We start from the raw sequence: 26,007 nt of genomic DNA on the forward strand, positions 1-26,007 counted from the left end.
TGCTTACCTCCAGAGAACCTTATCTTCCCTTATCCGGGAATTTTCCGACGTCGCCATCCTGAAGCTGAAGACTTCTGGATCCATGAGAATATTCTCCGGTCCCCGTACTGGATCATTTTAAAACTCAATTTATTAATCTGAAAAAATGTAAGAAATACTGGTACCTGAAAGAATCATTGGAAGAACTGATTGGAACTCAATCAACCCAATGTAAAGTTCTTGGTACATGAATATAACAAGCATGTGGCAAATATTATTTACTGTTGCTAAGTTAATAAAGGACTAGCCATCCCCTACAAGTAACTCTGTGGGTATTGGTGAATTTAATTCCCACAGAAAACCTAAGAAAGAATATCATGTACATTGACAAATTAAAAAAATCTGAGGCCCAAAGGGAATAAGCAGTTGCTAAGAAAGGAAAACAAGTCTCTCCATCTCACAGTCAGGCATTACCCCTGGGGCTTGGATAGATAATCAGCTGACTGACAGAGACAAAGAGTATGAAGGTTGTACTACACAGCTGCTCCAGTTCTTTCGTCATCTCTGTTACTAAGGCTACCAACCTCAAAGGGCGTGGCCCAAAACCCACAATAGATAGATAGGGAACAACTTTGCCCCCCTCCTATCCCTGTTTGGCCAAGCCCATTGCTTCCATGGCCTCTCCTAGGATCATTTCACTAATCTCAAGACACAGTCCCTCTGGTATTCCCTAACAAGGTTCTAGGTGGGAACACATTTTATCCTTGAGGATTTACTGTGGTTACAATGGGGCTCTTCTGACTTGCCTCCTGCCTTTCTTTCTCCTTCACTCCCAGACACAAAGCAGCTTCTCTCCTCAACCACAAGCGTAGAAGTCAGCCTGGCTCAGTCCTCGAATCCTCTTTATGGCAGGCATACAAAGGAGATATATTCTCAGCCTCAAGACCCTGTTCAGACCTGGCTCCACCTCTGGTTCCTTTGAGACAGCAAACAGCCCTTTATGCCACTATCTCTTAAACTGAGCTCGTGTCCTCTCTCCTCTGTGTGCCTGTAGACAATGAGGGTGATGACAAAGTCATGGGAAAAATTCTGGATCCCACTGTGATGTGAAGCTCCACTGGCCTTACCATGGTGGTGTTTACTAGGGCTTGTGTCTTTGACATGAACTTGTCAGTTCCCAGATCTCCCCTCATTCCTTGGGACTAATTTTGAGGTCCCAAGAGGCTGACATTATGATGGAAAATCCTCAGGACAGAGATGCTTCAGCCTCTCTTTTTCTTGCTCTCCTCTATACATACATATAACACCTTATTGCCATCACTAAAGCTGAATGAGTTTGTGTGTTCTTTGTTGCCTCACTTCTATGAAATCAAACTGATGCCTGTTCAATCACCAGGTGAGTATTCATGGCCCTTCCTCTGCCCTTAAGTCACCAGATGGTGCTTCAGCTCTTTCTCTGACTTTCTTGGTCGTACACGTATGTTAATCAGTGAGACAAAGCAGCATAGATACTTACAGTCAAACAGTAAATCTTCCCCAAGTGAGGGTGAGATCAGGTTCAGCATTAACAATGGTCCCCACCCCTGATGGTCCTCTCAAGATCCCATCAACCACAGATATCTTGGAGAGTGCTGGTAGGTGATTTTACAAATGCTTATTCTCTTGTTGGTTGAGAACAAAATAATAGCTATCATTCTGCGCCATGGTATGACTTTTAAACGGAATAATAATTGCTGTGATTGTAAAATGATTTGTAGAGTTCATATTGAAGAGGATTTGTGTTTCTAGACCTTCATGCTATACCTAGATTCATCCCAACTGCAAGGAAACCTATGCTTTTAACTCAACTTGCACTTCAAGCCCTTCAAAGCATAGCTCTTTCCAATTCATAGTGGCCCGATAAAAGTTATCTTTTGATGATTCTTGCTAACCACCTATGTATGGTTTAGGATTTTTGGGTTTTGGTTTTGTTGTTTATTTCTACTTTTATGTAGAATTTGGATTTGTCAAGAGTTTCAGCCATTCATTTATTTGGGAAGTGGTGCATGAACACAGTGAGCCGAGTAATACAGGTGCCAATAATGCTGCCGGCCTTCTCAGTTCTCCTCTTCCCAGAACCAGATGTTGTGCTCTACCAAATATTAGTATGCCACACACAACACTGGTGTGGTTTTCTTTAGAAATAGGCATATATTTTAATCAGTGAATTGTGTATGTATTAGACAGTTGACCTGTTACGAGTTAAAAAACATATTGACAGTCAAGCAATACCAGTTCCTTTAACTGCTATACCACAACAATAATGGTGCACACTTTTTAAATAATTCCTTTTATTTTTGAGATTATTATATAATTATATCATTTGTATGGAAGAAAGGGAAGGGAGAGGTAACATAAGTTCCAATTTTAAGTGTTCAAATGGCTATGATTTAAATTTCTCCACTGCACTGAAAGATCCTGTTGTTTTCCTTCTTGCAAGTTTCCTTAAAGGAATTCATGCAGCCAAATCCTAGAGCCAATGGAACCACTGTTACTGAGTTCATTCTGCTGGGATTGGTGGAGACACCACAGCTGTGGCCAGTTGTCTTCATACTCTTCCTCTTGGCTTATATGATAACAGTTGGGGGCAACCTCAGCATCCTGGCAGCTGTCTTGGTGGAAGCCAAACTGCACACCCCCATGTACTTCTTCCTGGGGAATCTGTCAGTGATGGATGTGGGGTGCATCAGTGTCACTATTCCTCCATGTTGGTTGGCTCTTGGCCCACAAGCTGATTCCATATGGAGACTGCCTCACACAGCTCTTCTTTTTTCCATCTGCTGGCTGGGGTTGACTGCTTCCTGTTGACAGCCATGGCTTATGACCGCTTCTGGCCATCTCTGCCCTTACCTATTTTGAATGAACCATTCAGTCCAGAGGATTTTTGGTGGCCTCATCCTGGGCTTGTGCCTTCAGCAATGCACTGACTCACACTGTGGCCATATCCACACTTCACTTCTGTGGCCCCAATGTAATCAATCACTCCTACTGTGACCTTCCCCAGCTCTTCCAGCTCTCCTGCTCCAGTACCCAGATCAATGAACTGCTTCTTCTTTTTGGAGTGGGTTTCATAATGGCAGGAACCCCATGGCACTCATTTTCACCTCCTACATCCATGTGGCAGCTGCTGTTCTGGTGAATTCGCTCTGCTGAAGGCAGGAAGAAAGCTTTCTACATGCAGCTCTCACCTCACTGTGGTGGCCATATTCTATGGCACAGGCATGTTTAACTACATGAGACTTGGTTCCACCAAACTTTCTGATAAGGATAAAGCTATTGGCATTTTCAACACTCATCAACCCTATGCTGAACCCACTCATCTACAGCCTCAGGAACCCTGATGTTCAGGCCGCCCTCTGGAGGGTACTCACAGGCAGGCGACCAGCAGCTTGAAGATGTCTCAAGGCCCCTTCCACATATTTAACTTAAAACTATAGCTGAATATAGAGGTCTCCTCTAGTTTCAAAAGCTAGAATAAATTTTCAGAGCTCTTTCATTTCATAGCTTAATTTAAGGAATGATAATTACTCTTGCCCAAAGAGATCATATTCGTGTATAGACGATTGTGTGTACATATGTCCTCTTAGGTCTGCCCTTTAATGTGTTCTACCTTTAGTTAGTGTATTTTTCCTTTATCTGGAGTTCCCAGAGTGTCTCAGAAAATATTCCCCCAGGCAGTCTTATTTCTTCCTCAAGTTTGGAGAAAGTTTGTCTGTGTATGCAACCTAACTCTTGAGGAGAAATGACTCATTCCTCCTATAAAACTGTATATGACTCAGAGGGAATGAGACAAATCTTTCTCTCTGGTTTTATATTCCCTAATAACTGCTGAGTGCAGCTCACAGACCCGACTCTCTATATTCCAAAATTCCACTCACATGAGACAGAAAAAGAGCTTCCCTCAATTATCATCCTCACATTTCTAAATTTTTGAAAGATAAAGATTTATAATCTAAACATTTTAAAACTTTAAATTCCACACCATTCAATATTAAACTCCTCTGTAAATTCTCACTCTTCACCTCTAATCCCCAAATCTGTGAATTTTAGTGTCAATGCAGATCACACTCTGATGACTCATCTTGTCAGTGAAACATTGTAGCTCTAGTCTAGAATGTTCTCAATATTGTTTTCTGTTTATCAGCCTTCTATCAAGTCATAGCTTAAGTGCATCTTCCTCTTCACACTTTTTTAGAACTAATCATCAATTCTTAACAGTGCTACTGTCTCGTTGATAAGGCTCTATTCTATAAATCTATCTAACACTCTCATCTGATCTGAATCTATGAATTAACTTCTCCATGATGTATGATGTGAGTGGGTAGACTGGAGGGATGGGCTAAGAGAGAGATGGAAAGAGGACATAAACAAAGGTAGTAGGTAGAGGATTCATTGGTAAATGCAAATAACTAATGTGGAAATAAGGAGAGATTGGATTCAAGGATCAAGTGGATGAGAAGAAATAGCAGAAGCATTAGAGAGGCTGACATAGCCTCCAGGGATAGAACAGCAGATGATAAATAATGCAAAAATGGGTTAGATACGAAGAAGCTATTAGAAGATTTCAGAGGGATAAAATTTATATATCAGAAATTCATGCTTTGGGTTTCCTATTCTGTGTGGTCCAGCAATAACTGTTTTTTTACTGCCCTGAAGCCATTATTATAGCCTGTCCTCTGCCCTAAGAAAACAGTATCTGAAGTTTTGCTGATTGTGCTAGAGTGCATGAGGCCTCATCTGCCATTTCTCTGCCCAGAGAGTCAGGGAGAAGGACTGCCTGATGAGGAAATACAGCAGTGATAGGGCATGTACTGGGTATTTGTCCAACAAAGACTGTCACTATTACCTGGGTCACATTTCTGCCTTCTGATTCCAGCCTACTAATGCTGTCCAAACAGAGGAAAGAAGGATCTTTCTTGATTATGTTTCACTAATCAGACATACTTCAGGATACACACAATGAGCTTCCTACAAGAATCTAGAAAAGACTCTCAGATTGTACTCTCTGCTGTTCACAATGTTCTTGAACTCACATAATTTGTTTTTCCCCTCTCTTGACCTGTACTTGGCAAAATGAACAAGGTTCTCTCACCACTAATGTTTTTGGTTCTGTTAACCTACATATCTAGGAAGATTCTCATTCTATTGATGTGTGGAATGGCCATCCCTTCCACCAGCACTTCTCAGCATTTAAGACTGCAGCAAAACATATTCCATTTGACTCCAAGATCACTGCGTCACAGGCCTTTCACCATCCTGCTATTCATGCTGTGTTTCAAGACATAACTTACCTAGTAACTCACCATGGCACCATCAGTGAGGTGAAATGGAACAACAGACATCAGTATCACAAAGAAGCACTTCTGGCATTGAACGCACTTCTCTGTTCATCCAAAACGATTTTGGGTTTTCTTGAACAATTTGGAAGCTTCCTTTTCCTTTGAAATCTATGTCCTGTCTACTTTTATTCCAAACTAGAAATCTCTTCACAATTCAAATTTGTCATTAACCATGAAATATGTTTTATTGTAAAAGCTCAATGGTGCAGAATGTTGACACTGCCTTTCTACACTAGAGTCATGACAATGAGCCACACACACCCACTCACATACACATTCAAAACACCACATAGGTTCACAAAGAACTTTCCTCTTTTACATTATACAGATCTCGAAATCAACATACAACATCTTATCCATTTTTAAATTTACAAAATACTCTACTTTGTATATAAACTGTGACCTACTTCACCAACTCGTTTATAGTTTTCCTTTTGTACCCGTTAATAATTCTAAGATAGTATTTATCTGTGTTTCCATGCATATGCAATTATCTCCAGTGGTTAAATTCCTACAAGAAATGTATACGTGTGGTTGCCCCCAGTACATATGTAGCAGAGAACTGCCTTGTTTGGCCTCAATTGGAGAGAGTGAGCCTAATCCTGTAGAGACTTGAGGCCTGAGGGAAGAGGGATGCCAGTGGGGCACCCTCTCACAGGCAAAGGAAAGAGGAAATGGGATGAAGAATTCCAGGAGGGGAAGCAATGTCTGAAATATAAATAAATAAAATAATTAATAATTATAAAATACTTTTAAAAAACAAAGAAAAATATAAACTTTGATAAGTATTCTTTCTTTTTGTCCCCTACAAAAAATATGTAGCATTTTCCATCTTGGTTGGCAGTGTAAGAGAATGTTTATTTCTACACACGTTTGATGTCACTACAAATAATATATCTTTTGTCTTTAACAATTAAATATAACATTAATTTATTCTCATATGTGTCTATAAGGAGGACAAATACCCAAAGTGAGGGAAGCATGTGAACTGGAACAGCCTGGGAGTTTAGAAAAAAGGAGGAGGTGAGAAGGACCAGCATGCTAGTACAGACTTTGAAATGCATGACAGGTACCTGTGAATAGTGACTGGGTATATCATCGAGAGACTAGCATGGGCTTTGATGTGTAAGGGAAATGGTCCTGTCTGGCAGGCAGAACCCTTTTCATAGGCTCCTGAGGAATGCTCTTTTCTCTATTGCCTAACTTGAGCTGAACCAAAACCATCACTTTAGAGTTATCCACTACTTTGGTGAGAAATGGGGTTCCCTTTAAACCTGATATCAGGTTTTGGGAAGTGCAGTGGTTACCCCTTTGGTTAGTTTATATAACTCTTAAATTTTTACTCCCTTCTAATTAAATAAAACTTATCTGGTAGATAAAAACTGTACATAATTGTGGCCTAGGATGCTTTAGTATCTATATACACTGTATAAATTTTGCAGTGTACTACACACACACATGATCTGCAATTCCCCATCTGTCCTTAACAGTTTGTGCCCTCATTGCCCAAATTGAGTTTCTCATTTTCATGAAATTTATCTTTGTTTTTTGTCAAGCCATCAGGAAGACAAATAAAAGCCATAAGGCCCTGAATGCTGAGCTTCCAAAGATTCTGTTCCCTTCAGCCTTTAGTCCATTTCTTCATTATAGGAATATCTTCTGAAGCTTCTCAAAAAACTTAGGCATTGATCCCGCTGGTCCCCTGTAAGGTCTCCACTCCCTGAGCCTTTTGGCTCCTTCCTGAGTGCTCATCCAATGTGTCGACCATGGTCCTGCCTCAGCTTCCACACCAATCTCAATGGTTCATTAGAACCAACTTCAAACTTTTTTGCAAGAAAATCCAGTTCTGAAGTGGATAAAGTTTTCTCACAACAGGTAAATCTCTCTGTTATCACATACATGCTCAGTCCTCTGCCATAACTTAAAGTTCTCACAATCCCTCCAGGAAATAGAGGAATTCTCACGTCCCAACAAGATGCCTCAAGAGCAAGCCAACTCCCTACTGCTAATTTCTAATACACTGAATGCCTTAAAACCACAGAAATCTACTATTTCCTCTTTCTAAAGACCAAATAAGTCCTGTAATACTAATGTAAAGGCATTGTCAGAGACAGTTGTTCCTGAAGGTTCTAGGGAAGAAACTGTTCCATGTGTGTAGTTGTTGGCTCCTGGCATTCCTTGACTTGCTGACACATCCTTCCAACCCTCATTTCCCATGACTTTCATGAGCATGCTGCCTTGTCTTCTACAATAATGTCTTTAGGGATGTAAGAACTGGTTATTGCTAAACCACATACAATAAGAAACCCAATTCTTTCTCCAGGGCTATTAACCTTCATCCCTCCCCAAACCATCAGCACATTGCCTTCCCAACAACACACCTACCACTTCCAGAGCAACCCACCACTTGCAGAACAATTTTCAGGTCCCAAGCCACCCTCCCAGTGATATTCTCTGACAAGGCCCCTGGGGAAAGCTACTAAATTCCTGTGGACTCATTAGGGAGCTGAGACTGAAAAAGCCTTCCTTCTACTCCTCTTTCCTCCCAGAGTCTCCACTTGTACTCAGGTTCAAGTTAAGTCTGAAAGTGGGCTCCTCTCTGCTCAAAGGCCCTGGGCTGACATCTGGGAAGGAAAACATCTCCTTGAGAAGCCCCATTGCATTCCCCAACTATACTTTTGTGTCCAGGGAGACCAATAAGGATATAGTCACATCCTCTGGGCCACAGTGACCCTATTGTTCAGTGGGACTTTCATCATCTGCTTTCGCTTCTTCTGCATTAGGCTGGGTCATGAGAAAACCACAATTGCAAAGATTGGTGTGAGACACTGTGACTGCATTGACTGCATTAAGGGCTGAGATGCTTCCATTTAGAGCTCTCTCCTAATCTCCCTGTTTTTTATAGGAGGGCTCACTTCTGAGTCTCCATAGCAGATATCCTTATGCTTTTTCTTCACCTATATGCCATTTAAGCAGCCCTTCTCCTGCTCTCTGGCTGGACAGCAGAGTCTGTGTAGCTCCTCATCCTCTTCTGTTTTAATGTCTGTTCCAATAAGGTGTGCTCACAGGTCCTTTCTCGGGTCTTATAAAACCATGAAAGGACTTTTGTCATCATCACCTCAAACCTGGCATCATTCATAATGTGACAATAGTCCTAGAATGTTAAATCCACTTAAAATAAGAACCATGACAGTGGCTCAGAGGCCCTGACTCCTTTTCTGGTCCCTTTCTCCCTGATTTCTTCTAACTTATGAAGCCTATTTTCTGTGGTATTTAATAATATGACTGGGGTTGGGGATTTAGCTCAGCGGTAGAGCACTTGCCTAGCAAGTGCAAGGCCCTGGGTTCGGTCCCCAGCTCCGAAAAAAGGAAAAAAAAAAACAAAAGAATATGACTGGATTAGCTAAGCATAGTTCACTGCCCAGTCTACCTACATCATCTGAATCAGACACCCTAGAAGCTTCCCTCAATGAACTTTACATCACTGAGAATAAGAAGGGACTTTCGCCTTTGGGAGTTCCAAGGGGGAACTGTCACTGTTCAGAGGAGCTTCACAGGAGGGCACCTAGTGAGACTCAGGTGACTCTGTGAGATGCTGAAAGCATCTCTGGTGAATCAAAAGTCATTTCAGAATCCCCCAGGCATCAGGTAAGCTGAACGCTCAGTGGTGCTTCAGGAGCCATTGGTTCTTTTCTTATACTCATCTGTAAGGTGATCCTTCCCAATATCTGTCTGGAGACAGTCTATGGAGGATCTTGGCATGTAGATTGCTACAGACCAAATAGTCTCATGAACACAGAGCAGTCCCTATAACAACCCTCTACCTAGAACTCACCCTCAACATCCCTCAAACCATACTAATCCATGAGAGTCTAGCCCATTTTTCAATGTGTTCAGAAAGTATCTCAGGTCCAGTCTTTCTTTAGAATCCCATGCGTGTTTTAACCACCTGCTTTTTTGTTTAAGGAATATGAAATACCTGGTGTGTGTAAAGCATGCAGTGAGTTTTGCTATTGACAAAATCAACCCTACAGTTTCCAGGAAAGCCCTACGTACATCTCGAGGCAAAACTGCAGATAGAGTTCTGTTACTCAACATTAGGACCCCAATAATACCCTAGTGTTCCAGCCCTGATTACCAGAGGATTTATCTATCTATTTATTCCCAGGAAAACCATTGTGAGACTTTTTATTTTATTGAAGGGACTGCTATTAGCATAAGACACTCCAAGACCAACTTCCAAGCACAGAGATTTATTTGTGCCAGGGGGAGAAAAGGCAGGAAATATGAAACAAAAAAGGAGGGAGAAGTGGAATGGAACAAGGAAGATGGGGGAAGGAATATTTTCCCAGAGTGGGGTGATAAACACTGCCTCTGGATAGAGAGAAGATAGGCAAATGACAGTTTATAAAGGTAATGGGAGCAACCCCTTATTAGGATGAGGTATTTAATTTGGTTGGGCATGTTAATTAGTATATGTTGATGTCATTATGCAGGTGAAGGCAGACACAAGATAAAATGAGGCCTGTCACTGAATGAAAAGGAAGGAAGGCGGGAACAGAGGTTTTAGAAGGAGAGGAAGAAGCAGAAGAGAATAGAGAGGCAACATGGAGGCAGATGTAAATGATCCTTGCCATGCATCTCTACATAGATACAGGTTGTTATGAATATTTCTTAAGGGATGGATTTCTACAGGTCAATTTATCTTATCTAGGTACGTGGTTTATATCTTTATCAACTGGTTCTGAGCTTATTGAGTGGATTATTGTAGATTGAGAATTTAACATATACATCTGATTGTTAAGTTACAGTCTGTTGAGTCTTGATTTTACCAGGTAGTTGGGAGTTTATAGTTTAACTAAAAAAAAACAGAATCTGTGGCAGGGAGCTGCAATAGGATAGCTGCTGCTGGACTTCTAGAGCCCTGATTTTACCAGGTAGCTGGAACCAGAGAGTTCTCAGTTAACAGAAAGCCACCAGGAGAGATGCTAACCAGAGATAAATTATGGTTAGTTCCATATGACCCTCCGGTACTGGAACTAACTCTAAAGACCGGCATGGCAAGGCACCACACTGGAATGACTCTCAGACCACCTGGATCTGAGAGTACTTGGGAGCAGCATAGAGCCACTGAGACTAAAGAACCCCGCAGTGCCATGTGGCCCCATGGGTACCAGCACTAGCTCAGGTTAAAAGGTTCTGGTTTTTTTTTTAATATTTACTGCAACAAATGGGTGCTTTTGCTTGATGATCTTTAATACTTTGACAGCTGGACCTTGGTAGTCAACCTCAAGAGAAGGAAGTGGCCAAATAAAAAATAGACATTGGTGGCTAGCTTTAGAAATGTAATCTAATGGTTTTTAGCAAGGCTGAGGGAATGAGGCCTGCCAGAGCCATGTTTGCCATTTTCAGACTGGCTAAAAAGCCTTTATTCCCACCACTTTGTTTTAGAACTGGGTTGCTAAGTTTGGGTAAGTAGGTGTTCTTTATGCATGCTTCCTGCTGACATTGAGTATCATTTTAGGCACCCAAGGACACTGGGTTGTTGGTCACTGTCAGAAAGAGCAGGCTGTGTCAGTCCATGTTCTGGGGGACTATCTGAAGCTAATGTCTGAAGTGTCTGTGATGCCATACCAGGATATAGATTTCGAGAACACAGCAGCTGTTGTTGCTGGACTTGCTGGCATACTCTGTAGTTGATTTTAAAATTTACTAGAACAGATAGATTTAGGACACAGGTAGTTTAGAAAAAGGGTTTTTTTAATCTTGGATGTACGTTTGAAATGTTTATGTTTATGGTCCTGGTAGTTAGGAAGAGGAGTCCCAAAACCAAGGATGTGGGGAAAGATCACACCTCTGGGAATAGGGTATGGGAAGGAAAACTTAACCTGTTGATAAGCAGCAGTACTTGTCTGGAGTCTGAGAGTTTCTGAGAGGAGCCAGGCAGTTTTAGATTAGCTATATAAGGATAATTGAGGAACAACTATAATCTGAAAGCAGGGTCTGGATGTGTTGAAAAGAATACAATTGAAGAAGCTTCTGTCATACCAAAAGTCTTTCCTGGGTGTTTGGGTGGGTTCTGAAATTGAAATATTTTAGGAATATGGATGACTGGGAAGGCCTTTGGCAAATTATAAGAGGGACAATCTCTAACAGGTTTGTTGGGATTGGCGGAGAAAGATTGAGGGAACTTGGCTTTGATTCCCAAACGGGGAGCTGGATGGTTAACAGGACAAGTGATCAGTAGTAGGGGTAGGATGTTAGCAAAATAGGCTAATCAGTGGCAAGAGGGACTGTGGCTAACAGATGGTATTGGAGAAAGGTACAAACAAAGCATTGGGCAGCACTAAAGGAGGGATCAGTGAAATTAAAGATGACCTTGACCCAAATGAGGGTTTGGCCATGAGAGTGTGTGGGGCAGAAAAGACATAGCTTGGTTTAGTCGTGTCTTATAATTGGGATGTAGGATTTGTTCTGAGTGATGTCTGGGGACGTTTGAACAGTTATTGAATTTAGGAGAGTCAGTTGTCACTGAATATTTGACAATCATTTGGTCAGAAGAAAACCCAGAGTGTGAAAAGAGAGGTGAGGGAATAGGAACTGGGGAGTCTGAATAAATAAACAAAGTAGGGATTCGGAGAGTATCCTGTTGAAGAGGGTTGGGTATGTTGCTATCTGGGTTATGCAGTAGGGTAGTCTGGAGGGAAGTGGGTGAGTTGTAAAAGTGAGGTGAGTCATAAGAAATGAAAAAAGCAGTTTGATGGGCAATCACGACAGCACAATTATTGTCTTTATTGATAATGGAGGGGTGAGTTTGGTATAGCCATCTGCCTGGAAGGAGCTGCTATCCACATAAACAGTATAGGCAGGAGTTGTTAGAGTATTCTCTTGTGTATGAGAGGGATATGATGGAGGTTTTAAAAGCTTTTCAATAGGAGTGGGAGGGGGATTGGGGGAACATTGTGGCAAAGGGGTGAGTATAGAGAAATCGAGAGGAAGCCAGGTAAGAAACATGAGTAATGAGTTTTCAATAAAAGAAGTTGGAGGGATAGAATCTGAGACATTGAAGGGAATGGAATTCTTTGTAAGTTATGAGTAGAGGAAGAGATTGGTGGGAATAGATTGTGAAATTGGATCCACAGATTTTTCTTTTAAGATTTAGAAGTGACCAGGTAGGCTGTAGCAAGAGTTTATAAGCAAAGAGGTATGGCATGGATGGTGTTATATAGAGCTTTGTATAGATAAGGAATTGAGGCAAAAGTCAGTCCTAGAAAGTGTTTAGATGTTTTGGAAGTATATGGATGGAAGGGTTTAGACAGATAGATTCAAAGGCAGGGAGCTAGAGTAGGAATCAAAATGTTTTAAGTTTAAGGAAACATTTGTGAATGGGAAGAAGGAGGAGGTCCAGAAGTAGCTTGGTATAGAGAATGTATCAGAAGTATTTAGGGATCCATACATAGAGGAAATTGGGCATGAGAGTTGACATAAGGAGCATAGATGGGCAAAGTGTTCTAAAGTGAGGAGTCTGTAGATTGACATGAGGCAGAATCCAAGACAGGTGACTTGAGGAAACTAAGGTTGAGCTTTGCAAAGTGAAATCTGATAATCTGGATCTGAGAAAACTGGGGAATGAGACAGTGTCAGACCAACTATCGAGAGGAAATTACTTCAAAGGAGGAAGTCATGTATATACTGAGGCAAGCAGGAGGAAAAAGGAGATGGAAGACCGAGTTCATAGCAATGTCTGGCTAAAATGGTAGGGACTGTCTCTGAATCCCTTGAGAAGGACAACAAAGGTCAGATGCCTTAGTTAGGGTTTCACTGCTGTGAACAGATACCATTATTAAGGCAAGACTTATGAAGAGCAACATTTAATTGAGGCTGGCTTACAGGTTCACAGATTCAGTCCGGTATCATCAAAGTGGGAACATGGCAGCATCCAGGCAAGTATGGTACAGGAGAAGCTGAGAGTTCTACATCTTCATCTGAAGACTGCTAGTAGATGACAAACTTCCAGGCAGCTAGGAGTACGGTCTTAAAGCCCAACCCACAGTGACACACCCACCTCAATAAGGCCACACCTACCCTGATCATGTCATTCCCCAGGCCAAGATTATACAAATCATCACAGATGTCATGATTGTTGAGTATCAAAATCCATCTCTGTGAAGACAAAAAGATCTTGGGAGCAGACATCCAGCAATATTGAAAACAAAGTGTCTTTGAGATTTAGGATTAAAAAGTGAGTGATGTTATTGGGGATAATGGAGAGGACAGCCTAAGGGTAAGAGACTTACTGGAGTAGAGGGACAACAGTAGCATTAATGGAGTCAAGATCTTGGAATAGGTGAAAGGTTTTGTTAGGTTTTTTGAATGTTAATATCTGAGTATCATGGAGTAAAAAGGTAAGACATAGAAATGATGGGTTTGAGGTCTGACCAGAGGCTAGTTAATGGTAGGGAGTATTGGGGTTTGGAAATGTAGACAGAAGCAACTTGAATTTGATAAAGAGAGGTTTATACTGTGTAATAAGAGGAGAGGTGGTATCTCATACAATGGGGTTGACTAAAGAAGTGGGCAGAGGGCAAGAGTGGCTTTGGGATTTGAAGGGTGGGAATGTACAAATAGAGGCTGAGAAAAGGAAGGATGGATGGAGGAGTATCCTGGAAGCTGCTGTCTGGGTAAAAGGCAAATTTTATGATACTTTTAGAGAAGACATGCTTTCCTAATAAGATAATAGGACATGAGGGGATGAGAAGAAAGGACTGGGAAAAGAAAAAAATCTTGAAAGGAGAAATTTAAGGGAGGAGTCAGGAGGGGACCGGGGGACTGGTTGTGTACTCTGACTGGTGAGAGAGAGGGGTGAGTGAGACTCAAACAATAGCATAGACAGATAGAAAGAAGTCTAAAAAAAACTTTTCATATAGCTTAAATTCATTTCTTAGGCCCACAAATGACTTTCTCAAACCCTTATGACTTACTTAAACTTTCATATCTCCAGACCTTAAGACATTTTCTTGGACATCATAACTGCAGTCCTGTATATATTTTAAATTACTTTCTTAGACCTCCATATCTTGTTACATTCATTTTATTCTTGATCTACATAACTTACTTATATATTTCTCATAACCCTTAGAAACTCAAATAAAATTTAGCATGAAGCCTGTCAGCAAGTAATCTCTACAAATGAAATAGACTGACCAGACTGCTTTGTGTTTGCTGTTGTTAAAGCTACAGTTAGCCACCAAGGTCCTCAGAGATCTGAGAAAAGTAAATTTGAGTAGAAACTATAATTTAAATGGGGTTTGTATCGATGAAAGTGATGGAGACTTACAGTGTGTCTCTCTTGGACCCACCAGGGGTATGAATGAGACAAGAAGCCTTCTATTATAGTTTTAAGCTTAGACCTTTTGCCTGGGACAGTCTCTCAGCTAGCTCATCTAACTTAACCTGACTATCTGGTCTGCAACTGCCATAATGATAGCACTATACCTTTTCCTGCTCTGCTCTGATCCATGTCTGTTCCTTTCCATGTATCTCTAAATCTCCATTCTTTCCTTCTCCCTCTCCCTCTCCTTCTCCCTCTCCCTCTCTCCATGGAAGTTCTGCCTTCCTCCTTCCTGCCCTAGCTATTGGCCATCTGATTTCAATTACAAACAATCAGAAGTGAGAAGGATCTAATACATTTTTATATTGCCTTTCAACAGCTGAGGAAGAATGAATATTTACAAGACAGAAAGCCAAGAGATGGACCATAAAAATGGCAACACCAAAGTCCTGCCAGAACTTAGCTCTCTGCAAGTACAGAATGAACAACTGAAAATACGGAGACGCAACTTCACACAATGGGAAGAAAGATAATCCCAACATCTCCCCTTTTAGTTTGAGAAATAGCTTTATTTCTAACATCAATAAATTGTATACAATAAAAAGAATTATGAGAACTATCAGGGAAGAATCACATTCACAACATCTAGTGCATTTGTACTTGGCAAACTTAGTGAAAGTACTCCACTATCTGTTCTATCTTGGTGAGTCCAAAGTTCTGCACCTAAATCACTTTCTATCGCTATTCAAGCTCTCATACCCGCTAACCTTCACAACTTGCATTTGCTAACCTTAAAACATCTTCTTAGATCCTAAAATATTTTCTTATATCCTAAACAACTTAAGCTTTTATGTTTTTACCCTTTAACAAAGAATGCTGTAACTATAAGAAAACTGTAACTATAACTAACTATTCTTCAACCCCATCAAAGTCCTGAGGAAGATAAATTTTACCTGAGTAAACAGGAAGTGCAGAGCAAGCAGCTTCCAACTCTATAGACATGACAGAGACAGTTGACTGACTGGACAGTCACCAAAGGTTCCTCTTTGCCTTTGGGGCATCCATCTTTGACCCACTGGCCCAGAAAAATCTGACAGACTTTTCTGTGAAGCAGGAATTTTCAAGAAATGTCCTGTTTTGTTTTGGCAAACTGTGTCAATCAACTTCCCAGTGTCCTACTTGATCACAGTTTGGACATCATGTTGTCAGCAGTTGTGGTAAGGGGCAGCTTTTTGCTCAATGCCTATCTGTAGTGGGTTTGGCCTAATGCTGCTTATATTCTAATGTTAATTTGGGTCCCAAAAACTGCTTTCAGGACTTTTTGCATGCAGTTTCTGGAAACCTGGCCCCAGTTGGTTCTCGTTGGTAAATAAAAATGCCAACAGCTGGTAAGTGGGAAGGACAGACAGAGGCAGATCTTTGGAATTTTCTGGACTTGGAACTGAGAGTAAGGAGGAGAAGGAGAAGATCCACCATGCCTGGAGAGAATGGAAGAAATGGAGATGCCATGGCCACCATGTGAAGGAGCCAGGAGAGTGCAGCCCAGAGAGTGGCCCAGTAGGGCAGCACTCTGGGTCCAGAGCAGCCAAGATAGGACATAGAATTAGTAAGTAATAACTCTGGATTAACCACGTGGAGGTTAGGCAGTGACCCAGCTATTGCGCTCTTTAAGGCATATCAAAATATAAATGCTGATTGTATGTCTTTCATTTAGGAATGTAAAACATTAAGGCCAGTAGTGAACCACTGGTGAGATTTATTACTTATTTCAACAACCATCATCTTTTTCAGAGTAGAATGGGGTGCTATCAGGAGCTAACTTGTCTCTCTGTCAGAAAAGCCTTTTGTCATTAAAACATATTAAATGCTATATTCTGTAAATCTCTGAAGTATAGGAGGACTACCTATCTATCTAAAGTATATACAAATAGACAAAATTGTTTCTAGTTAACTTTGTGAACATATACAGAAGGCTAAATAAAGCTTATTTCTGCAATTAATTAAACTAGTTTATTTATAATAATCAAGTTTATTATAAGTGGCTGACTACTAACTTGCATTTCATAATTATTCTTAACAGTTTACAAAAGTAGCTTTCATAAGACCCGGCTGTACAATATATTTTAAATGAGTTGCATATGCACATATATCTTAAACAAGAATTGAATCATATATATATGTATATATATATGTATAACAAATATAATTTCTAATTTCTACCACCATACAAAAATCCATACCAATCTAAAGGATTTGAGACTTGTTGCTTTCTAGTCTAAAGAGATCTAAAATAACATACCCCTCTTTTCCTTGTCAAGAAGATGCAATAATCTAGCCTTTTGTCCTTACATCCTTTTCCTCCCTTTTGTTTGTCTTTTCTTTCCCTTTCCCTTCTTTTCCCCTTAACACTAGATAAGAGAGGAAGTAGATGTAGGGGAGAAGGGGAAAGAGAGAAAGAAAGAAAGAAAGAAGAAAGAAAGAAAGAAAGAAAGAGAGAGAGAGAGAGAGAGAGAGAGGAAGGAAGGAAGGAAGGAAGGAAGGAAGGAAGGAAGGAAGGAAGGAAGGGAGGGAGAGAGAGAGGAGAGAGAGAGAGAGAGATTCCTGATTCTAGCCTCCTTTGTTTTCTCACCGACTGTGACCAATAACTACTTGCAATCAAGCCCCCTAAATGACAACAAACATCCATAACTCACCAAATGACCAAATGCCACCCACCCACCTCTTGGGAATGAGGTTGTTGTTTTCTTTTTACTGGATATTTTACTTATTTACATTTAAATCTACAAATGTTAGATTGTTTCCTGCTGACTGGGGGCATGGCATCTTTGGGGGACTCTAAAATTGGGATATCAGCTAAGTCCTGGGAAAGCTGACTTTCTTTTGCTGTCCAAGATCTATGACATAGAGAGTGTGGGGTTTAACTGAAGTCCTGGCTAAAGCAGTGTGTGAGGCTGCATCACATTAAGTTCCAGAAAACCACCCCCAGCTTTGGGAAGCAGCAGCCAGGCACAGAGCTTTTCAGAGAGAGAGACTATAGCATCAGTGCACTAAGACTCAGGTACCCACCCACTGTGCTGGCTGTTCAAAGGAACCACTCTCCAGGAGGCATTGCCTGTGCCATCAGGTTCCTGGCTTCTTGGAGGTCTCCACCACGCATGACTCCATGCCTGAGTACTCTTGTCCAGCTCCCGTGTCTGGAACTCTGACCATAACCTTGGATTTCTGTCTAAATCTAGATTCAGTGCTCCGTGTTGTTATGCCTGGGGCTTTTGCTGAGGCAGCCTCCCAGATAGCTCATCTAACTTAGCCTGAGTATCTGGCCTATGACCCACCACATGACTAACTCTATACCTTTTTCTACTCTGCTCTGATCCATGTCTGTTCCTTTCTGTGTCCCTCTCTGAGCCTTCCACTTCTGCTTCCTTCTCCTTGGGTCACTCTCGTCCCCAGAAATTTTGCCCTCAACCCTTCCTTCCCTAACTATTGGCCATCATATTTTATTACAACCAATCAGCAGCAAGACAACATTAGATACATTTCTAGATTACCTTTAGATGATGAGAAATGAAGGATATTCACAAAATAAAAACCCAGTAATGGACCATAGAAATGACAATACCAAAAATCCTGCCAGCACTTAGTGCTCTACCAGTAGAGAATTAATAACTGAAAATACAGAGACCCTACAGTGGGAAAAGGAAACTTACTGAATCCACCTCCAGCAGAAAGACAGGACATCAAGTGAAGGATGGGGTTGCTATCCCACAGCCAAAGCTCTGACCCATAATCTTCCTGTCTGAAAGAACTGCAGGAATGAAAATGGAGAAGAGCCTGAAGAAAAGAAGGTTCAGCGATAGGCCTAAAGTGGGATCCAGCTCAAGGGCATCCCAAGACCTGACACCATTACTGAAGCTATGGGGTGTTCACAAAAAGGGACCTACCATGACTGCTCTCCAAAAGACCCAACAAGCAGCTGTAAGAGTCAGATGCAGATCTGTGCACCCAACCAAAGAACAGAAGCTGCTGACCACTCTGGTTGAATTAGGGAAAAGCTGGAGGAAGCTAAGGAGGAGGACAACCCTGTAGGACGACCAGCAGACTCAATTAACCTGGACTCCTGAAATCTCTTAGACACTGGATCACCAACCAGGCAGCATACACCAGCTGAGATAAAGCCTCCAACACATATACAGCAGAGAACTCCTGGGTCTGGGTTCAGTCAGAGAAGATGCACCTAACCCTCAAGAGACTGGAGGTCCCAGGAAGTTTAGACATCTGGTGGAGTGGGTGGAGTAGGAACATCCTTGTGGAAACAGAGGGAGAGTGCAAGGGGTTGGGGGGTGGGGAGGAGGTATGAGATGTGGAACTCTCAGGGGCATGGACCGGGAAAGAAATAAAATCTGGAAAGAAAGAAAGAAAGAAAGAAAAAAAAGAAAGAAAGAAAGAAAGAAAGAAAGAAAGAAAGAAAGAAAGAAAGAAAGAAAGAAAAAGGAAGGAAGGAAGGAAGGAAGGAAGGAAGGAAGAAAGAAAGAAAGAAAGAAAGAAAGAAAGAAAGAAAGAAAGAAAGAAAGAAAGAAAGAAAGAAAGAAAGGGAGGAGAGGGAGGGAAGGAGGGAGGGAGGGAGGGAGGGAAGGAGGGAAGGAGGGAGGGAGGGAAGGAGGGAAGGAGGGAGGGAGGGAGGGAGGGAAGAAGCCATTTCAAAACAAACAAGAAAGATGTGAATTATGGAAAAATGCATTTGTGTATAGGATGAAGGACAAATAATCTGATCCAGTGGCCCCCAAGTTCATCTCAAGGATACTGATGTGAGCTTTGTTTAAAAGAATGAAAGATGAAGAACTGAGATAGAAAAAGAAGAGGTTATGTAATTTAGCAATACTGGTCAAGGCGTGTGTACTGACTGGTTTTGTGTGTTGACTTGACACGAGCTGGAGTTATCACATAAAAGGAGCCTCAGTTGTGGAAATGCCTTCATGAGACCCAGCTGTAAGGCATTTCCTCAATTAGTGATCAGGTGGGGGGGCAGCCCATTGTGGATGGTGCTGTCCCTGGGCTGTTAGTCTTGGGTTCTATTAGAAAGCAAGCTGAGCAAGCCAGAGGAAGCAAACCAGTAAGTAACATCCCTCCATGGCCTCTGTATTAGCTCCTGCTTCCTGACTTGATTGAGTTCCAGTCCTGATTTTCTTTGGTGATGAACAGCAATGTGGAAGTGTAAGCTGAATAAACCCTTTCCTCCCCAACTTGCTTCTTGGTCATGATGTTTGTGCAGGAGGAGAACCCTGACTAAGACAGGGTAGTCTTACTCTTCACTTGCTCAGCTCTGTTTCTTCATGGTGATGCAATAAAGGGTTTGTCTGCTGTCATTACCCAAAAGGAGCAGTTTTGTTCCTATAAGACTATCTTTAATCTTCACAATGCTATTGATAACATGAAGAAAAAAACAACAACTTAAATCTTCTTCATGTAACATGAGAAATGGGATGTGTTTTTCCTGGGTGGAGAGATAGTTCAGTCAATAAAGTACTGGCCTGGCAAGCATGAAGTCCTGAGTTCATTCCACAAAGCCTACATTTTTAAAAAGCCAAATGTAATCAGACATTCTGGAGTTTGCCAGACAGCAAGCTTAGCTGCGTGATAAGGTCCAGGTCAGTGAGAGACCTTGTCTCTAATAACATGGTGGAAAAGGTAATAGAGGATGAGCATATGAAATTAATAACTAGCAAGGCAAGATGCACTCACTGGTGCAGTGGTGGAAAACTTTCTGACTGGTTATAAGCCTATTCCACTGAAGAGTATTCACATCTGGTACTGTATATGGGTCAAAGCCCATGGCTGGGGAGATTGTAGGCTGAAACAGGGAAGCTACTACTGATATTTTGCTAAATGGACAGAATCTCTACATCTATTTGCTTTCAAGTGATCATGTTTGTGCTCACACATTATTAGTATTGCTATCATCTTGGCCATAGAAGCTTTTTTTTTTTGCTGTAGGCAGCAAAATTGCAGACATTCATTACTGATCAATACACACACACACACACACACACACACACATTTATATATACATGTATATAAATAAATATATATATGATATCTTCATCAGTCCCTTAAAGGCATCACGGAAGAGAGAGGAAAAGAATATAAGTGTTACAAGAAGGAATGGAGCACTGCAGAATGCTGTGTTCATGGCCTCTGTTGAACGCTCCATACCTAGCAGTACCTGCACAGCATTGAGCTCATCACCTTGCTACAGAGGGGAGAGCGGCACTTGAAGCCCCACCCCTCACTGAGGATCTATCATCAGCTAGCATCACTGGGAGATGGAAAGAAACATTTTCAGTGTATAGCCACTGATAAGATGTCCATACTCCTGGAAGTGACCCTACGCCATGTTCTGTAAGCAACTTTAATGAAACTCTTTGAGTCTCCAAGAGGAGACAAGAAAGTAGAAGGGGGGACTAGTCAAGAAGAGGAAGGAGATGAGCAGGAGTGGGACAGGGGACAAGAAGGTAATGGAGGGTGGGCATGATAGATGCATGTTGTATACAGGCATACGTAGAAATGTCAATTCTGAAACAGGGCCAGAGTGAGACACAGTATCAGAAAATAATAAAAAACAATAAAAATAAACTAAAACACATTACTGTGTGGTTACTATATGAGAATAAAATACATTTCAAAGAGAACCAAGTTGGATGGCTCCTGAGGAGCAGAGAGCAGATGGTCAAGCATGGCCCATGAGATTTCTTCAAAGCACGGACCTTTGCACTAAGTCCAGCAACACATAAAGAGCACTGAGGCTTTAAACTCTCAGCACAGGCTTCCAGTCTCTGTAATGTTATTTTACTCTCAGCTTGCTATTGGGTCCTTTCTGCATTTTCCCTCTCAGCATTTTTTGTTGGTGTGAGTCTCTGTTTCTTAGTATTCTTTTGAGACATAATACTGAAGTCTATCTTGTGTGTTCATTTATTGTGTGGAATGCAAACTCTAATCATATTATGTATTTAAGCCATGTCTATGTTTATTAAATGCAGTCTGCTGTTTCCAGGTTGATTTCGTTTTCATCTATATTTCTTCATCACGTTGTCATTCTTTCTTTTCAAGGTCAGATCATTTCTTTGTTGCTCTTGGAAACTTACTTTTGACTGGACTCAGAGTTAGAATAGAAACTCTCGGGAGGACAGCCTCCATCTCTTTCAACCTGTTCCTGGCATCTGGTTCCCTTCATTCTCTTGGCCAAAAGATGAGCATATTCTGTAGCTCCCTCCTGTTTTTCTTAGTGTATGTTTTTGTCTTCCAAGTAATAGGTTAACATTTGTGTTACAGGACACATGGAGTAACAGGACAGTGATTCTTGGGCCCTTTGGTCCTGGCTTCTTACCTTCTTTGTTAAAGAGCTTTCTAAAAACATACAGGTAAACATCATCTGTTTTAGAAATATTTAAGAGCGTTCTGATCCCACTAGCTCCTTTAGGTTTCCAACCAAAAAGGCACGTTACTATCTGTCAGTCTCTTTCCTTTTCTAAACAGTAAAGAAGGTGATAACACTCAGATCGGCACACAGAATGCATCTGTGAACAGATTTGTGCTTCCTCCCTCCAGTTCTCCTTGGTCTATAACAAGAATGCCCCTTACTCAACGGCTGGTGCATTCCTCCATGGATCAGAATGCCCTTATTCAAGGAAAAAAACTTTTTTGTCATTCCCACCACTGATTCAAACTGCTTCCATTCTTCACCCAGCACATCAGCAGCTACTACTGTGGCCATGTTCTTCTCATAGAACTTACACAGCTTTCCTTCATTGTCTACTTCAATGAGTTCTGACAACTGGTGGTGAAGAGAAGGTTCAGCTTCACCTTGACTCCCATGTTGTCTTTTGTAGCATCTTCACAAAAATGACACAGTGATTCCAAAATATTTTCACCTCTCTTTCTTCAATTATGTTTCTCTTATACTTCTAGGTACTCAGCATAGCGCTGCCACTCTTTTACTCTGGAGACACATTGCATAATCATTCCTGTGTCTGAAAAACATTCAGTGACAACAGGAGACAGCCAAGACAGATTTTCGTAGAAACAATTACATTCAGTCTGGTTCACCTAAAGGAAGATTCCCAAGATTATTTTTTTCTGTTTTGAGAGGAGAAGGTAATATGGTGGTGTGAATAGGAATGGCCTCCATAGACTTGTGTGTTTAAATGCTTGGCTCATAGAGAGTGGCACTGTTAGGAGGTATGCCCTTGTTAGAGTAGGTGTGCCTTGTTGAAGGAAATGTGTCACTGTGGAGGTGGGCTTTGAGATCTCCCATGCTCAAGCTACACCCAATGTGGTACACAGTCTCCTTCTGTTGCCTTCAGGTAAAGGTGTAAAACTCTCAGCTCCTTATCCAGCAGCGTGTCTGCCTATACTCTGCCATGTTTCCTACCATGATGACAATGGACTAAACCTCTGAGACTGTAAGCCAGCCCCAATTAAATGTTTTCCTTTATAAGAATTGCTGTGGTTATAATATCTCTTTATAGCAACAAAACCCAAACTAAGATAGATGGTCAAGATTACTTTTCATGATCCAATAAATCCTGTGTTCAGTGCCTACAGAAAACATTGATAAATATTAAAAGAATAAAGCATCATTTTCTTCTATGCCACTAAATAACTCCTTCCTTTTCATGGATACCCAGGAGATAAAACACAGAAGAGACACTGAGAAGAATATCAAAATCCCTAAATGTATTTGCCAGTTTAAAAAACTAATAATCATAGTATACAATGATATCTGTGCCTGATAGTCCATGGACCTGACATGATATCACAATCTAGATAACAGCTAGTTATCAAGCATGGTGTGTTCTCATATATATCAAGAAAAATTCACTTCAACATGTTCCAATATTGATTATATACACGGTTTGATAAAGGATGTAGTCATTTGTCACATGATGATCAGTAAAATAGGAGGTAAATACATGATAAATTCTATATAGATGTGTATAAAAGTATAAAAATAATAGACAGTTTGATAAAGGATGTAGTCATCTGTCACATGATGGCCAGTAAAATAAAAGGTAAATACATGGTAAATTCTATATAGATGTGTATAAAATATAAAAATAATAGAATAATAAGGGAGTTGGGAATTTGTCCCAGTGTTAGAGTACTTCTCCAGCAATTGCAAGGCTTTCAGTTCAGTCCTGACCTCTGATAAAAATACGAGTGGTAGAATGAATTCGTATATCCTGTCAACTATGTGCTATGCACTATGTTAAGAATACATATAATTTTAAAATACAACTCTTTTAGGAATTACATACAATTCGTTCAATCATTTTGACTTCATGAGGATGTGTTTGTTCTTATTACTGCTTCCATTTCTGTGGTATATAAAATAAGTGAGCAAATATTGGTCCAAGGTAGGTACAACCAATATACATCAAAGTCAGCAACTGGTAAGCCAGCCTGGGCTCACGAGCATTCCACCACCACTTTCTGTAGAAGGCTGTGAGCTCTCTGCCACAGGAGGTACTAAATCACAGGGCAACACTCATCATTAGGGATACTCAAAAGGTGGCTGATGCATACAGTGCTCTGATGTCTGTAGATTCTTTCTGTCTCTCAGAATCTAGAAAATCTGGAGACCTACTCTCAGCATGATGCATTAAAGAAATCATAACTAGCACTATAATGCTTCTCTGGTCAACTCCTAGTGAAAAGATTCATTGTCAGCCTCTTTCTTAGAAACACCAAACAGTAGAAAGCCTTCTGTATAGGCTTGCAGAAATACCAAGATATCACACAATACCAGGGCCCTTGCAACTCCCAAATGGTGGTTCGTACTAGAATCTGAACAACAGAGGCAAGGAGATCCCAACAGAGAGGATGGAATAGGTCAGCCTAGAGCTTGAACCTTGGAGACATTCTCTCCAGGAAACTCCAAATCACTCTTGAGAGCCACTGTGTTCCCTAAAGGGACATGAGGAGGAATTTCTATGAGTATCAACAATTACTGTGACTTGGATCTGAATGAAGACCTGGGAGAATGACGTTTCAAGAGACTATATAACCTGCTGGCAAATTCCCAATCTTCTCTCTGCTAAAATCTATTCAGCTATAATTTGGGAGATCCCCCCTTCTCAGGCTCCAGCCAGGACGTCACTTCCTGTTCCTTCTGCTCATGGGCCAGAAACTAGAACACATCTAAAACACAGCACTAATATGCTTCTCTGTATCATGCCTCTCCCCCAAAAGGAATGTTAGTAGGTGCTGGATCAGCTGCTGAGACACTTTACAATATCTGATCAGGTAGACCTGAGTACTCTGAAAATCGTGTCTGTGACTGTGGCTTTAAGGAACAGAGCAACAATGACTGCATCACCATCATCGATTCCTTACTCCCACAAACCCCCCACAAGGTAAGTTAAATTGTCACATTTTTTAAATCAGAGGTCTTTTATCAGGTGAATTGAAGTTCTGAGGTCACAGAGTAACAAACATCAAAACTGGGACACAATTCTTTTCTTCTCTCTCTCTCTCTCTCTCTCTCACACACACACACACACACACACACACACACACACACACACACACATGGAGAGAGAGACAGAAAGAAGACAGACAGAGACAGAGACAGAGACAGGCAGAGAGAGGTACATACACATAGAAAGAGAATTTTAAATTAAAGTAAATGTACAAAAAAGTAACAGAAGAAGAAATTTAAAACAAAAACTAACAACAACACTTCCTGGAATTAAAGAAAAGGAAGCTAAGCAGGTGTGGCAATGGTCACCTTTATTCCCAGTACTGAGGAGACAGTGAGGAGACTGTAAACTCTCTTTACAGTTCCTGAGCACTGGGATTACAGCCTGGGCCAGCACCCTCACGTTATGCAGTACTGAGAGGATGGAGCTCAGGGCTTTGGGAACCCTAGGCCATAAGCATCACAACCTAGACTCTGCATTCTCAAGACCTGACAGACAAAAGGCAGTGTGAAAGAATCCCATCTGACCATGCTTTTCCTGGGACCAAGGTAGAGCATTTGTGCTCCTGGAAGTAATAATGTTATATGTCATGTGCATAGGCACCCACATAAGCATATGGTTTCAGTGAAGAGCTACAAAGACACTTCTGCCCCCACACATCATGGAGAGGAGATGTGTGCCATAGAAAATGGAGGACAACTTCCAGAAGTCGGTTCCCTTTCTACCATGTGGATCCACATCTGAATCAGGTTACAAGGCTTAGAAGAAGACACATTTACCAATTGATCCATCTCACCAACACTTCTCCAGATTCTGTCTATGGGGTCAAGTGTCTCCTTGCCTC

General features: G+C 41.2%; 1 pseudogene; it reads left to right on the plus strand.

Annotated features, from left to right (window-relative positions):
- Positions 1-2,475: 2,475 nt before the first annotated feature.
- On the plus strand, positions 2,476-3,411 carry LOC116910455 (annotated as a pseudogene).
- Positions 3,412-26,007: the final 22,596 nt, after the last annotated feature.

This window comes from Rattus rattus, chromosome 9 (assembly GCF_011064425.1).
Source record: "Rattus rattus isolate New Zealand chromosome 9, Rrattus_CSIRO_v1, whole genome shotgun sequence".
NCBI lineage: Eukaryota > Metazoa > Chordata > Mammalia > Rodentia > Muridae > Rattus > Rattus rattus.